The sequence below is a fragment of the Aethalodelphis obliquidens genome, unplaced genomic scaffold (assembly GCF_003676395.1).
Source record: "Aethalodelphis obliquidens isolate GAN/ISIS:26980383/991018 unplaced genomic scaffold, ASM367639v1 scaffold4, whole genome shotgun sequence".
NCBI classification, from domain to species: domain Eukaryota; kingdom Metazoa; phylum Chordata; class Mammalia; order Artiodactyla; family Delphinidae; genus Aethalodelphis; species Aethalodelphis obliquidens.
The window spans coordinates 41,256,264-41,271,442 of record NW_020837948.1 but is presented as its reverse complement, the minus strand read 5'-3'; the positions used below and the strand labels follow the sequence as shown (position 1 = coordinate 41,271,442).

General features: G+C 37.5%; 1 protein-coding gene across 5 annotated transcripts in view; it reads right to left on the bottom strand.

Annotated features, from left to right (window-relative positions):
* The window catches only part of MCTP1 (multiple C2 and transmembrane domain containing 1), a 361,361-nt gene that overhangs the window by 168,271 nt on the left and 177,911 nt on the right, over nt 1-15,179 (bottom strand). The window lies entirely within an intron of this gene.

The following is a 15,179-nucleotide window of genomic DNA, read 5'->3' as shown; positions in this document are numbered from 1 at the left end:
CAAATTACATGGCTGCTATTTTAATTTGCAATTTTTTTTACAAAAATACTACTATAACTGCTGGTTATGAGGGGAAACGTGATACATGTCCATCCCTAAATCAGATTTTATTTAATTCAATGACCTTTGAAAGGTTCAGCCCCTTTACTTTAATGCATGTATTTTCCAGCTCATCTGACTCACTAGGAACTTGTAATAGAAATTCCTAAACAAGTTTATTTTGGGAAAACTGTTATATTGCAGAATTACAACCTTTTTATCTGACTTTAGATTCTCTTCTGAAATATCTATGGCATCACAAAAAGGTAAATTAGATCCTCTGAGGCAGAAAAAAATTCTGCCATTTGAAACTTAACCTCAGTAACCAATCTGCATGTTAAAGAGCAGTATTTTTTCTGTCCACGGAGAGTGAAGGATTTGGAAGTTATCATATATTCAGAGCCACTCTACCCAGCCATAGTCAAACCTCATCCATTCGGTAATTATATCTTGTGATGTCCTCAATATTTTTGTAATGTCATGTCCTGTATTGTAAGAACCCATAAAGTCATTGGCTCTATGGGGGCAGCATTAATGATATTAGTGCAGCATGTAATTTGTTTGATACCTTATACAAATGACAATGAAATCAATATTTAGAGAAAGCTGTCCAGAGGTCATATCTTTTAAACTACAATATTGATTTAGACTACATAAGAGGTTAATGTGCATATTATTAACTTTAATGATAAAGAATAATTGTTTTAAATGCATTGTGAATTGTAGTCACAGTAGTTTACACTTCTGTGAAAGCTTAAATATCACTGAAGATTTTCAATTAAATTTTAATAGGAAAGAATTCATTAGCTATCAGTGACAGATAAGCTATGTATTCCCACACAGCAGTGTATTTACTTTCCATATTGTAATTTTGAAAATGAGCTGTACAAACTGTGATTCACCTTTAATTTAATTTATTAATTTTACATTAAAAAAGAGATTTAATATGTGTGTGTTAGTTCAGTGGCCTCCTATAGCCCAGGATAATTGCGTAATTTAACATTATGGCAGTCTTTTCAGTTTTTGGTCTTGGGAATAATTTTCAATAAAGAATAGAGAACTGAAACTCTTTAAGGTCGGGTGAAAATTTTACCTCTGGTTTAGGATCTGTATTTTTTCCCCACCTTCTTCAGTCCTCTTGCCCTACCTGTTACCACTCTCATTTACAACTCACACATGCCATGAAAGATGGTATTCAAAAAAATTTTTGTTCATTAAAACACGGCGTAATAGGTTTTATTTGCCACATCAACAACTTTATTTTCTCCCAAAGAATTCAGGTACAAGCATGAAAAACAGATTAGTTTTCAAAAGCTTAGTTATTCTGAAGGCTCATATTAAGCATCTTCTCTCCACATCTAGCTTTGTGCTCGGTACTATGGTATAAACAAAAGAACAGAGCACATAAATTCCAACCTCAAATAGTTTATAAAAGGTTTGGAGAGATAAAATATATCTACATATAACAAACATAGGGAAGATTAAAGCCACATTTATGATAGAATTCATGTCAAAAGAGTATTTTACTTTCACTTTAGATGAAATGATAAGCTTTGGAAACATTTACTTAAAAGACAAGTGTAACTCTCATACTCTTGCTTGGACCTCATTTTAACTTTTCTTATATACACGTACATTCACGTTAATCAGTAAAAAGTAACTACAAAAAGATAGCACTTTTCAGTATTTTTGTTCCCTCATTTCCACTTGCTTTACTTCAATTACTATTCTATTTCAACTGACTTGGTTTTACTTTCCCTCAAATGACCAACAATGTGTAACAGATTCAGTCAAAACGGTACCACTGCTTCAATAACAAAACACAAGAACACGCTCCAGAGACCGAAATCTATGGTGAAAAAATTTACCTTAAACTTCTACAAACAGAGGATGAAAATCTTTACTTGACTTTTTTCCCCACAGGAAGTATATTCAGTTGTGTAAGACTGAATACAGTTCTTTCAACCAACCCCATGGAAAGTCTCCCAAATCATCACCTTTATTGCTGTATTTTTAATTTACTGACAGTAGAAGATCTAGAGTCAGTGGTTGGCTAAAGGATCAGAAAGAAACAAAATCTGTGCTTAATGTTTAACATTTTTCATATCTTGTTAAGAAACTGATACATTTATCAAACTCTATGCCCATGAGGTAGTGGCAATCCATATTTTCTTACTATTTAATTGATTATTTCTGAAGACCATTCCTAGGGAAAACCAGTATCAGCCATCTATCATCACATTACTTAATCTCTCAGTTACTCTCCTCTACTAGAAGAAAGATGTTAAAGAACTAGAGGCATTTCCACACCAAAAACAGTGTAGAGCCTTCTAGAGCCACTTCTCAGTCATTTTGCTATTCTAAATTCCAGCGGCATACCATCACTGGCAAAGATATTCTCCTATCAGAACCTATATTATAACTTGGAATGGGTAACCAATATAATTTTTAAGAGACCATGTTAGACATTATGCAGAATGTAATGGTGCTTACGTTAAAAAAAAAGAGCCTTTTGCCTGAGGCAGATCAAACTGCTATTTAACATGGCTTTAATTCAAGCCGATTTTCTCCAATCTGAAATCTATTATTCTTAACCTGCTTACAGTCATATAAAAGGCTGACCGTGGTCAGTGACATGACCCAATCCATGTAAATGCTGTCATTTTCATTTTTTTGAAAACTTCTTCTCAAGTTTAACACATCTTCTTCTCAAGTTTAACACATCTTTGATGTCTTCTCAGAGCCCATAGGTTAAAATCCACATCATATGGTATAGAATGTAGTCTTTCATCTCCAATCTCAAGGTCCTTAAAGTCCTTTACTTGAGCTGTATCACACCTTTTGATTCCTCAAATATTCCATGTACTTCCAGAGTTCTGGGCAAGGCATTAAAGTTCAAAGCAAAAGCCCAGTGGTCTGGGAAAAAGGGCCTAAACTTTGGAGGCTGAGCAACCTGGGGTTGAATACTCACTCTAGGACCCTGGACCTGTTTCCTCACACATTACAGTCAGCAGTGACTGTAATGGTCCCTTGCAGATATAATAGTTAGAATACAAGTAGCAGAATGTCTGGCACACTAGCAAGGACCTCAATAAATAATAGCAATAATAAGGGCAATAATAGTAGCAATAATAAGCGCAATTACAATACTTATTATTGTCATAATTGTAAATATTTTCTGAGATTTTATTATAAGCCCAACATTATGTTTTCAAAAAATTTTATGACTACTTTATGAGAAAGACGCTTTTACTATTTCTATTTTACAGAGAGGAAACTGAAGCTGGCAGATTATATAACTCACCAGGTCACACAGGTTGTAGTGAAGCTATTATTCAAACCCAGGTCTATCTGATCTTCAGAGCCCTTGCTCTACCCCTGTTGTCCATGCTCCCTTTAATTAAATAATATTTAAATGTAAGCCACTAGGCAAGACCTTTCCCAATAACTGTGCCTACCTCAGTATTTAGTGGGCCACACCCAAGGAAAGAGCTGGGTAATGCCTTGTCTATAGATACATTCATTCAACAAATATTTACTGTTTACCACGTACCAGGCACATTCTATATGCTGAGGAGACAGACATAAAACAATTTTAAAAAACCCTGAACTTATGGAGTTTGCATTGAGGAAGAAGAAAGACAATGAATAAGAACATTTTATAGTATTTTAGAAGGTGATAAGTACTATGGAGAAAAATTAAGGTGGGAATGTCAGTGAGGAGATAAGGAGTGCTGGTATATATGAGTAATTTTTAAAAGGGCTGCCAGAGAAGGTCTCAGTGAGAAAGTGACATATGGGCAAAGAAATGCAAGAGGCCAGGGAGTGACTGTTGCTCAGAGAAGTGACTGTGCCTGGTGTTTCTAGGAATATCCAGAAAGTTAGTGTGTCTGGAGGAATGGATTGGGGGTGGGGGGTGAGTATTAGATGGCATAGTTAGAGAGGTACAGGGAGGGTGGCAGGCCTCTGTAGGACTTAGCTTTCACTTGAAGTGCTAGGGCAAGTTTTTGGAGGGATTTGGGTTGAGGTGTGACAGGATCTGACGGCTGCTATTTGGAGAATAAGGTAGAGAGAGGGCAATGGAGGAGACAGGGAGAAGAGTTGGGAGGATATTACAATAACCCAGGTGACGTGGAGTGGTTCGATTCTGGATATATTTTGAAGGTAGAACCAACAGAATTTGCAGATGTCATTATTGAACAATCTATTGTGCCTCATATTATTATTTGGGAATGGAAAACAATTTACTGAGCTTAGCCAAGTCAGTCTTTTTTTGCAAGGTCAAGAAGCATTCAACAAAATGCTCTGACTAGATATTTCTAGAATCCAGCAGAGGAAAATTTAGGTAAGGAGAGAAAGGCAATTTTATTTTTAACTCCCATTTTCATCTTTTCCTTCTAAAAAGTTATGTTTTTACAGTTATCAGTGTGGATGCCAACATTAGTTCTTTGCACACTATGTTCTTTTTGACTAATTTGAAAAGAATCCTCCTGCCATTCAAGGCATTAAAGGGCAATTAAAAATTAACAGCAATTTCAGCCAAAATAACAGTAAACAGACAATATCAAATACTATAAACTTACTACTAGAAAGCACACACTAGACTTTGATTTTAAAGAAACGGCTACACATAGTTAATGTGTTTATCTGGTTTGCTAAATGATGCTTTAAATGACTGGCTTTTCAGTTCCTAAATTTTGCAGTCTTGATTATGTGCCACCTAAACAAACAAAAACAATCACAGAAATACCAATGATGGACCTAACCATTAATTATCTCCTTAATTATTCCTTCTTTTCCTCCTTTTATCATTCCAGTTAGACCCTGTGATATGCTGCGTCGCTTGCTGAGAGTACTGGAGGAGTGGAGTTGACTACAGGATGCAGTGTTGATGTCTATAAAGTGCACTGTACTCTGCAAAGTTCTAGAGAGTGATGCAAAGCCGGCCCCTGTTATCATTTTATTCGGTACTGTCAGGCTAGAAGTGCAAGGAATGAAAGCACATCCAAAGTCGAAGTGTATTTTGTTTCTGATCATTTTTGTCTATCTAAAATAAAGAGCATAAATGCACGGGAACAAAGATTCTATAATCTCTTGTTTCCCTCTTACTCATTCTTGTCAGAAGACTAAAGCACTCTTCCTTAACTTTTGCCATTTTGGCTAAAAAGTGCCTATCCCTCTCCTTTCCAGTGCAAGAAACTGGAGATTTTGGTTTGGATGCAAGATAGAAATTGAAGCAGTGCTGGGTGAGGACGAGGGCAGGGGGGTTGATTGTGTTACCTGCCATGACAGCTAGAAGAGAATCTTAGCTTTCCTTGAGAACATGGCCACTTTCCATGTCGATAATTTCTAGAGAGAAATAGGAATACATTTTGAAGCATTCATTACTTATTGCGTGTCTGCTTGTCTCACCCCAGAGTTATAATTATGATAAGATTTAGTCCAGCTCTCAAGGCACACACAATTTAGTGAGCAGGATAGACATGTAAATACACAATTATAATGCAGGGTTGTAAGCGCTGTAATAAAGGTAAGTAAAGAGTGCAATGGGAGCAATGAAAGGAAGCATATCATTCTCTAAGTCTAGAACAGGAAGAGGAAAAGAAAATGAAGACTTTTCCCAGTGGAGATGATGCTGGTGATCTATGCTAATTACACATCTCTATCACCGGCAATTTTAGAAGTGAAGGACTTTAAGAATTTGTGATAAGGACTATTTAGCTTACATCTACTTGTTTATCCCTTTAATAGGGTCTCTGTAACACAAAACTTAGATCTATGTTATATAACAATTATAAAATAGATACTTAGAAATATTGTTAGGACTGATGCATTTATCCATAATCTAGTTAAATACTAAGAGCTATCTTTTTTGCTATGGATTTTTATAGGGAAAAAAATCTCCCAAGGGAATTAAAATTAGAACGAGACTCTTTTACCTTAACTCATAAAAATAAACCTATAACAGATCTTAAAGCATCTACTCTATTACTTCAGTTCTCCTTGCGGTGAAAAGACATTCCTATAACCATAAAAATAAACATCAGAAATGTCTTCAATGGGCATGTCGAATGGCAAACTTCAAATCGCAGTGAGGATTAAACAGGGTGCACTGACTGGCTAATTCTCTCTCACTCTTAGCCCTTGTTCTCTGAGGTCACCACACTGACATATTTACAAAGAATTGTGGGAAAGTCAGCACCACCCCTGTTCACTTGCTACCTGTATTGTGGGCAAGTGGATAACTTCAGTTTGTGCAAACTACTGGTTTGAGTATTAAAGTCACTCAAGAGATACTGAATGATATTCTTGCTCCCCAAATAGAAAGTTAATTCTGATCCATCAGTGGTGGGCTTTGTCCAAGGTCATTTTGCTGCTGACAAGTGGCACACTTTGCTGGTTGTGATGTGTTATAAAAATGGGTGCGTGTGTGGGGACCCAGTGACCACCTCTTTGTTGCCATGTCTCTGAAAACACAGAGGCTTTCAGTCGCACTGAAAGCAATTCATACCCACAGGGGCCTTTTATTTGGGGGCTACCTTGCCCAAATTAAACTCTTTGGTTTAATTTCCTCAGTTACCACAGTTTGAAATGGTTATAATTTAACCTTTAAAAAAATTATAATCAAGGTTGCCATCTTTCTACAAACTGGAATTTCAATCATAACACATAACAATGTTATAGTTGAGGGAATCCCATTGGGGTCCACCAAAATAAAGAGCAACCTACATTGGAGACATCTTCCAATCCTCCCCTTATCACTGGAGATGAGGCTTTGACCTTAGCCTTTTTCATCGACTGACCTCAACATATTTTAAACATCTGATTAGTAGAATTACATTAACTGACACTCTTCACTAAGTTCCCACTGGGTCTGGCTCTGGGACTAAGTAATAATAGGGCTTCTCTTTTCTCACTAAGTCATGAAGCAGGTTTCACTGTGGCATAAAAATGGACCCTCTAGAGTTGTGGGTCTCAGCCCACTAGGTATAAAACATTTTCCTCATATTGTAGATTTTGTAATGCCCTCCTCACTATTCTGAAATACAATAAAACCAACCCATAAGTGATTTCAATATTTAATTTAATGCTATTATACAGAGAAATAAATAGAAAGTTGGGTATGTACAATAAAGTCATATGTTGATTTATTCAACAAATATTTATTGAGTATGTACTATGTGTTAGGCCATATGAACAAACAAACAAAATAAAAGGAAAGGTCTCTGCTCTCCTGGAGTTTGCTTGCAGTGGCGAGGGAGGAAAGAGAATAAATATTGAACATAATTAATAAGCAGATTATATTGTATGTTAGAGAGTGATATATGTTAATGGAAAACAGAAAAACTACAGCAGGATAAGGGGTTTGAAGAGTGTGGGGGAGGGGCACAGTTTATACAATTAATTAGGGTGGTTGGAGTAGACCTCATTGTGAAGGGAGGTCTGAGCAAAGAACTGAATGAAGTGAAGGAGTAGTTAACTGGATATCGGGAGAAAAGTGCTCCAGGTAGAGGGAGGAGCTACAGCAAAAGCCTGGTGTGCTCCAGGAACCTGATAATAGGACACAGCGAGCAACAGGAAGAAGAGAACATGTCAGAGAAGTAACAAGGAAACAGGTCATGAAGTGCCTTGGAGGCAATCCTAAGGTCTTTGGTGTTTACTGTGTAAAGTGGCAGCCATCAACAAGACTTGAGTAAATAATATGTATTTCAGGATGTAATCTAGACTCATAATCATGAAACAGATTTTAAAGCTATATTAGTGTCTATATTTATTCATGCAGGGCATGGGACAGTTTTCACTCTTTATGATTGTCTAATGCTTTTTAAGACAATTAGTATCGCTGCCCCTCAACTCCCAACATAAATAGTATTCCCCAACCATGTGGCAACTTAATTCCCCCACAGATTTCTAAAGCACCCAAGGGGGCAATACTGCCCTCTCCCAATTGAGAATCATTTCCCTACAGCAACAGTTCTTAAACATTTTGGTTTCAGGAGCTCTTAAAAATTGTTGAGGATCTCAAACAGTTTTTTTGTGTGGGAGTTATATCTATCAAAATTTATCATTTTAGAAATTAAAAATGAGAGCGTGTAAAGATACACTGTGTTCTTGGGTTGGAAGAATTAATATTGTTAAAATGACCATACTACCTAAGGCAATGTACAGATTCAATGCAATCCCTGTCAAAATACTAAAGATATTTTTCACAGAACCAGAATAAATAATTTTAAAATTTGAGTTGAAAGACAAAAGACTCTGAATAGACAAAACACTCTTGAGAAAGAAGAAAAGAGCTGGAGGAATTATGCTCCCTGACTTCAGACTATACTACAAAGCTACAGTAATCAAAACAGTATGGCACTGGCACAAAAACAGACAGAGATCAATGGAACAGAATAGACAGCCCAGAAATAAACCCACCTACTTGTGGTCAATTAATCTATGAAAAAAGGCAGCAAGGATATACAATGGAGAAAAAACAGTCTTGAAGAGTACTAGGAAAACTGGCAGCTACATGTAAAACAATGAGATTAGAACATTTCCTCACACCATATCCAATAATAAACTCAAAATGCATTAAAGACCTAACTGTAAGACTGAAAATCATAAAACTCCTAGAGCAGCGGTCCCCAACCTTTTTGGCACCAGGGACCGGTTTGGTGAAAGACAATTTTTCCATGGATGGGATGGCAGGGTGGATGGTTTGGGGAAGATTCAAGCACATTATATTTATTGTGCACTTTATTTCTATTATTGTAACATATAATGTAATAATTATACAACTCACCACAATGCAGAATCAGTGGGAGCTGTGAGCTTGTTTTCCTGCAACTAGATGGTCCCATCTGGGGGTGATGGGAGACAGTGACACCTGAAGTGTGCTGCTTATGTCCAGTCTACTCCATAATCTCATTTTGGTGGCTGTTACTGCAGAAAACCCTACTTCACAAAGATAGGATATTGGAAATAGAAGCAGGCTTTTCAGTGCTTTTGTGGCAGTCTCAGGATATTCCGCCTTGACTTTAATCCAGAACGTATGGAGATCTGCAGTTGTCTCAAACATACTTTTAAGGGCACCATCATTTGTGACCTCAAGTAGTTGATCCTCTTCTAGCATGGACAAAGTCAATTCATCTGACTTATTCACAAATGGGTCGAGGGTCCATTCCTTCCCAGGTCAGGGGTTTTTTGTGGCTGGGAAGTAATGCTCAAACTCTTTTGAAAGTAATGCTCAAACTCTTTTGAAAGTAATGCTCAAACTCTCAGAAAGTTCTGAGATAGGTGAGCATGCACCAGCTGGAAGAAAGAAGGCCCTGGCTCAGACTCTTTCAAAATCTCTGCTAATATTTGAAACATGTCAAAAATCCCAATGTTCACTCATCGACCCCATAATTCCAGTTTGGCTTTGAATGCAGCCACTTTATCTGCCGACTTGAACACAGTTGTCATTCTCCCCTGAAGTGACAGATTGAGTTCGCTGAGCAGGTTGAATATGTCACACAAGTAAGCAAGTTTTGCAACCCATTCTGTGTCACTGAAATGTGCTGTCAGTGGTGACCGTTTTTCTAAAAGAAATCTCTGGAGCGGCTCTCGTAACTCAAACACTCTGGCCTGTGATCTACCTTTAGAAAGCCATCTCACTTTTATGTATAAGAGAAGACATGTGTGCTCTGCGTCCATCTTCTCACAGAGCTGTGCGAACAGACGTGAATCAAGGGCATGTACTTTAATGTGGTTGATAATTTTAATCACATCCTGCAAAATGTTGTTAAGTTCAGGTGACACTTTTCACCTAGCCAGCATTTCTCTATGGATGACACAGTGCATAGACTCACATTCAGAAGCAACCTCTTTGACTGGAGTAATGAAACCAGAAAGCCATCAGTCATGGCAGCTGCTCTGTCCGTGCATATACTGACACAAAATGACCAATTCAGTTTTCCTGATATTTAATTGTTCAAAGACTTGAATAGTTCTGCAGCTGTGGTGTTAGCTGGCAACAAAAGTGCACTAACATATCCTCATGCACACCCTCCTGAAAAATAAATCGCACAAAAACAAGCATTGTTGCCTCGTTGTCAACATCAGTAGACTCGTCAACCTGGAGTGCGTACCATGGTGACTCATTAATCCTCTCTAACAACTGTGCCTCAGTATCCTCTGTTTCATCAGTTCATCTAGTTATGGTGCTAGCCGAAAGAGGAACACGTGCCACCTTTTGAACTGCAGCCTCTCCTAAAAGTTCATGACAAATGTCCTTAGCAGCAGGCAAGACCAACTCTTTACCAACAGTAAAGGGCTTCTTAGCTTTAGCAATGAGTTCAGCCACTAAGAATCAGTGCAGACACATTTGATGAAGTGGTGGCCTTCAATAATTGCTTCTGTTCTTCGTGTTTACGTTTTTTCCTTTGAAAAACTCCAAAGGCTTATCTTTTAATGCAGGGTGCTTGGTCTCCAGGTGGTGAAGCAGTTTTGAAGGTTTCATGGCTTTGTTGGATAGCCAGTTGTCACATGTTAAACAAAGTGGGCTTGGAGGATGTGAATCACCTCTTGCAATGAACCTGTAATTTAAGTAGGACTCTTGGTATTTTCTTTTAAATGCAGCTTTCTTTTTGTTGGCAGTCTTACTTCTGGTGTCTCATCATTGGGTCTTTCCCCCTTTTCAAAGAAGCTCTCTAGCGATGTTTGTTTTTTACTCATTTTGGCTAGGGCTAGCTTGTGGGCTTACCAAAACTGTGACTGAGACAAGAGCACAGTGCAGGAGAGAGGCGTGGATGAAAGTGGTAAATAAAATAATGGGTCGGCCATGCGCAGACTAAACTAGGTGTCGGATTCTGACTTAAAGCCTGCCACCAGATGCAGCTGTACAATTGAAGTACATCAACTCACTTGCCACTGTAAAGCCTGCCACCAGATGCAGCCTAATTGTCACTTGCCACCACTGATAGGGTTTTGATATGAGTCTGCAAGCAACTGATTTATTATGGTCTGTGTGGTCAAACCTCTCTGCTAATGATAATCTGCATTTGCAGCTGCTCCCCAGCGCTAACATCACCACCTCAGCTCCACCTCAGATCATCAGGCATTAGATTCTCATAAGAAGCACGTGACCTAGATCCCTCACATGCGCAGTTCACAGCAGGGTTTGCGCAACTATGGGAATCTAATGCCACCGCTCATCTGACAGGAGGCGGAGCTCAGGCAGTAATGTGAGCGATGGGGAGCGGCTGTAAATACAGATGAAGCTTCGCTCACTCACCGCCGCTCACCTCCTGCTGTGCAGCCTGGTTCCTAACAGGCCACAGACCAGTACCGGTCTGTGGTCTGGGGGTTGGGGACCCCTGTCCTAGAGGATAACATAGGCAAAACACTCTTTAACATAAATCAGAGCAATATTTTTTGGACCTGTCTCCTAAAGCACGGAAATATAAGCAAAAATAAACAAATGGGACCTAATTAAACTTAATTTCCTTTGCACAGCAAAGGAAGCCATCAACAAAATGAAAAGACAACCTGCTGAATGGGAGAAAATATTTGCAAATGATATGACTGATAAGGAGTTAATATCCAAAATATATAAACAGTTCATACAACTCAAAATCAAAAAAACAAACAACGTGATTAAAAAGTGGGCAGAAGACCTGAATAGACATTTTTCCAAAGAAGAAATGCAGATGGCCAATAGGTACATGAAAAGATGGTCAATATCACTTATCATCAGGGAAATACAAAACCACAATGAGATATCACTTCACACCTGTCAGAATGGCTATAATCAAAAGGAACACAAACAACAAATGTTGGTGAGCATGTGGAGAAAAAGGAACCCTTGTACACTGTTGGTGGGAATTTAAATTGGTGCAGCCACTCTGGAAGCAGTATGGAGGTTACTAAAAAAAGGGACAATAGAACTGCCATATGACCCAGTAATTCCACTCCAGGGTACATATCTGAAAAAAACAAAAACACTAATTTGAAAAGACACAGGCACCCCAATGTTCATAGCAGCATTATGTACAATTGCCAAGATATGGAAGTAACCTAAGTGTCCATGAATGGATAAAGAAGATGGGGTATATATATATACAATGGAATACTATTCAGCCATAAAAAAGAAGGAAAATTTGCCATTTGCAAAAACATGGATGGACTTGGAGGGTATTATGCTAAGTGAAATAAATCAGACAGAGAAAGACAAATACTGTCTGATATCAATTATATGTAGAATCTAAAAAATACAACAAACTAGTGAAGATAACAAAAAGGAAACAGACTCACAGATATAGAGAATAAATTAGTGGTTGCCAGTGGGGAGATGGAAGGGGGCAGGGGCAATATAGGAGTATGGGTTTAAGAGGTACAAACTATTAGGTATAAAATAAGCTACAAGGATATATTGTACAACAGGGAATACAGCCAATATTTTATAACAACTATAAATGGAGAATAACCTTTAAAAATTGTGAACCACTATATTGTACACCTGTAACTTACATAATATTGTACATCAACTATACTTCAATTAAAGAAAATGAGAGATGTAACCTATCATTCTTTCAGAAATAACAATAATAAGTCCATGACATGTTAACATAAGAGTGATCAAATATTATGTAGCCTTTGAAAAACTCCATTGTACACTCATGGGAGAATGACAGTGAAAAACGCAAATAACATCTCAGTATTATTATGAAGACAGTTTTGAATTCACAAATTCCTAAATGGGTCTTGGGGGTCCCCATAGGTTCCCAAGTCACACTTTGAGAAGCATGACTAAGAGCAATGGAAATAAAGCTTAATGTATACATGAGTTTATTTGGTATATAGAATTAGATGCAAAAGAATATTTATAGCATTGTGTTTAACTAGATGCATTCTTGAGTCCTAGAAGTAAACCTTCTTGGTATTAGCTGGGAAGCTCAAAATTTATGACAGATGAACGGGCAATAAAACAAGACAGACAAGAAACTGGAAAATAAAGAAAAAGGAGACTATGGGATTTAGAAAATGAGGAGAGGCAACAGAGAAGTTATGTCTAAGCTTTTAAGAGTTTAGATAAATTATGGTAAAAAAACACTTAAAGGCTTTATTTTCAATTTATATTTAATAAGAAACTACATACAAGTGACGTTACTAGATTAGAAACACAAAAGTTGTTTGGTCTCAAATACGTATAAAAATATATCATAAGTTCCTTTGATTTTCCAAGCCCTTGAAGACACTTCAGGACTTTTGTAAATATATATTCAATTAGATTCTCCACAGAGAAGCATGAGGTTTCAGACACTCTTTCCTATAAGTAAATTAACTATCTGGAGAGGTCTTTTGCAATGGAATAAAATTCTTTAGACTTAAAAAATTAAGAACTGTATTAGGTGATTAAACCTTTTTATATTTTTAGGCAATAAAGCTGAAAATTGCCATCTGTCAAGCCTTTGTCTTTAGAATGATATCTTTGTCTTTTTATTTCTCTTCTACATAATATCTACTCATTCAGGTATCTGTTATTCATCTTGGCACCCTTTGCAGGATCTCAGATTCTTAGGACTGGGAGAGAAGCCTTAGAGGTCAAGTTCAAAAGCTCATATAGGACTTGAATCCCCTCTGCAACCAGGTGGTCATACAGGCTTGGCTTCAAAGGTTCCAGCGCTGTGGAATCACTACATCCACAGGAATATTCTGATCTATTTTTTGGCAATCATAATTTGGGAGAAATGCTTCTTTACATTTTATGTCTCTCTAGCTCTTGTCTATTCTATGATTTGCCCTCTGTAGTAATTTTTGAAGTTTAAATGAAATAACGGGTGTAAAGGAGGGGCACAGCATCTGTCACTGAGAGTATCTGATTCATGTTTGCTACCTGCTCTCCTGCACTGGACAGTGTGGATGGCTTGCTGAGCATCTATTCTAACTATTTCTAGTATGTCTCTTCCTGACCTAGAGAGGCCACAAGGGCCTCCCTTGCAGCTGGGGTTGCAGATGTGATTTAGGTTGCACCAATCAGAGGTACTTGCCTAAGATTTGACTTTAGAACTCAGCTATCTGAGAGGGTGTGGAGTCCATTTTGCTGCTGCTCACACAGCAAGCGGGAGTAGTGTAAGCAGCTGACACAATGTCTTCCCAACACACCCATGTGGCAGGAGCTGAAACTCCTTGGTCTTTCATGTAGCTTTAGTATTAACTTCTGGAAAGTGAGCTTAGAGCTTGTTTTCTTAGACCCTTCCTGCCTCCAAAGATTCTGTGATCCATTGAAAACTCTATAACAAATCCCTTTCTGATTAAATGTGCTAGAAGGAAGTTTGCTCTTTGGATTGAACCTTGGCCATTACTACTTCTGCCAACTCCTATCAACACCCTCCCCATGACAGGCTTTGGATAATTGACAATAGAAATCATATCCAATTCCACATCTTCCTTTCTCTGGTTCAACTTCATGGCTTCACTGAATAGATGTGGATTGGCATCCCTGCCTTGCCATGTACAAGCTGGGGTGTGTGTGTGTCTGTTGATCTAGGCAAGTTACTTAACCTCTCCACACCTCAGTTTTCTAATTTGTAAAGTGGAGATAACAACAATACCTAATTAGATTGTTATGAGATTAACTGTGATAATCCTTGTACCAAGCTTAGGGTAGTGTCTGACATGTGATAAGGGCTCAATAAATATTCGTTGCCACTATTATTGTCATTATCACTTTCACTGAGCTATTTTCAATGGCCTTGATTTTAAAATGCCAGATATACCAACCAAGGATATTTTCTGGTTAGTTTGTCAATGTCCTTCTTTAAAGTGTAGCTTTTAAAACTGAATTCATACCCCAGGATGTCTGATAAGCCCAAAAGAGAGTATCATTCTCAACATTCTCCTTTTATTCGATGTAACAAAACTGACATATGTATCATTCACTCTCATGGAGATTAAACTCAAGTCAGACACAAAGTCTTTTCTGTATTTTCTACTGTTAAAGCAAGACATCACTGTTTCGTACAGAGGTAAGATTTTTGATTTATACTTTTTAATGTTCATCTTGCAGAACTAAGCCTGTCATTTCAGTCTGTTGATTATATTTATATATATAAATATATATATAAATATATAAATATATTATATATATATATATATATAAATATATAAAA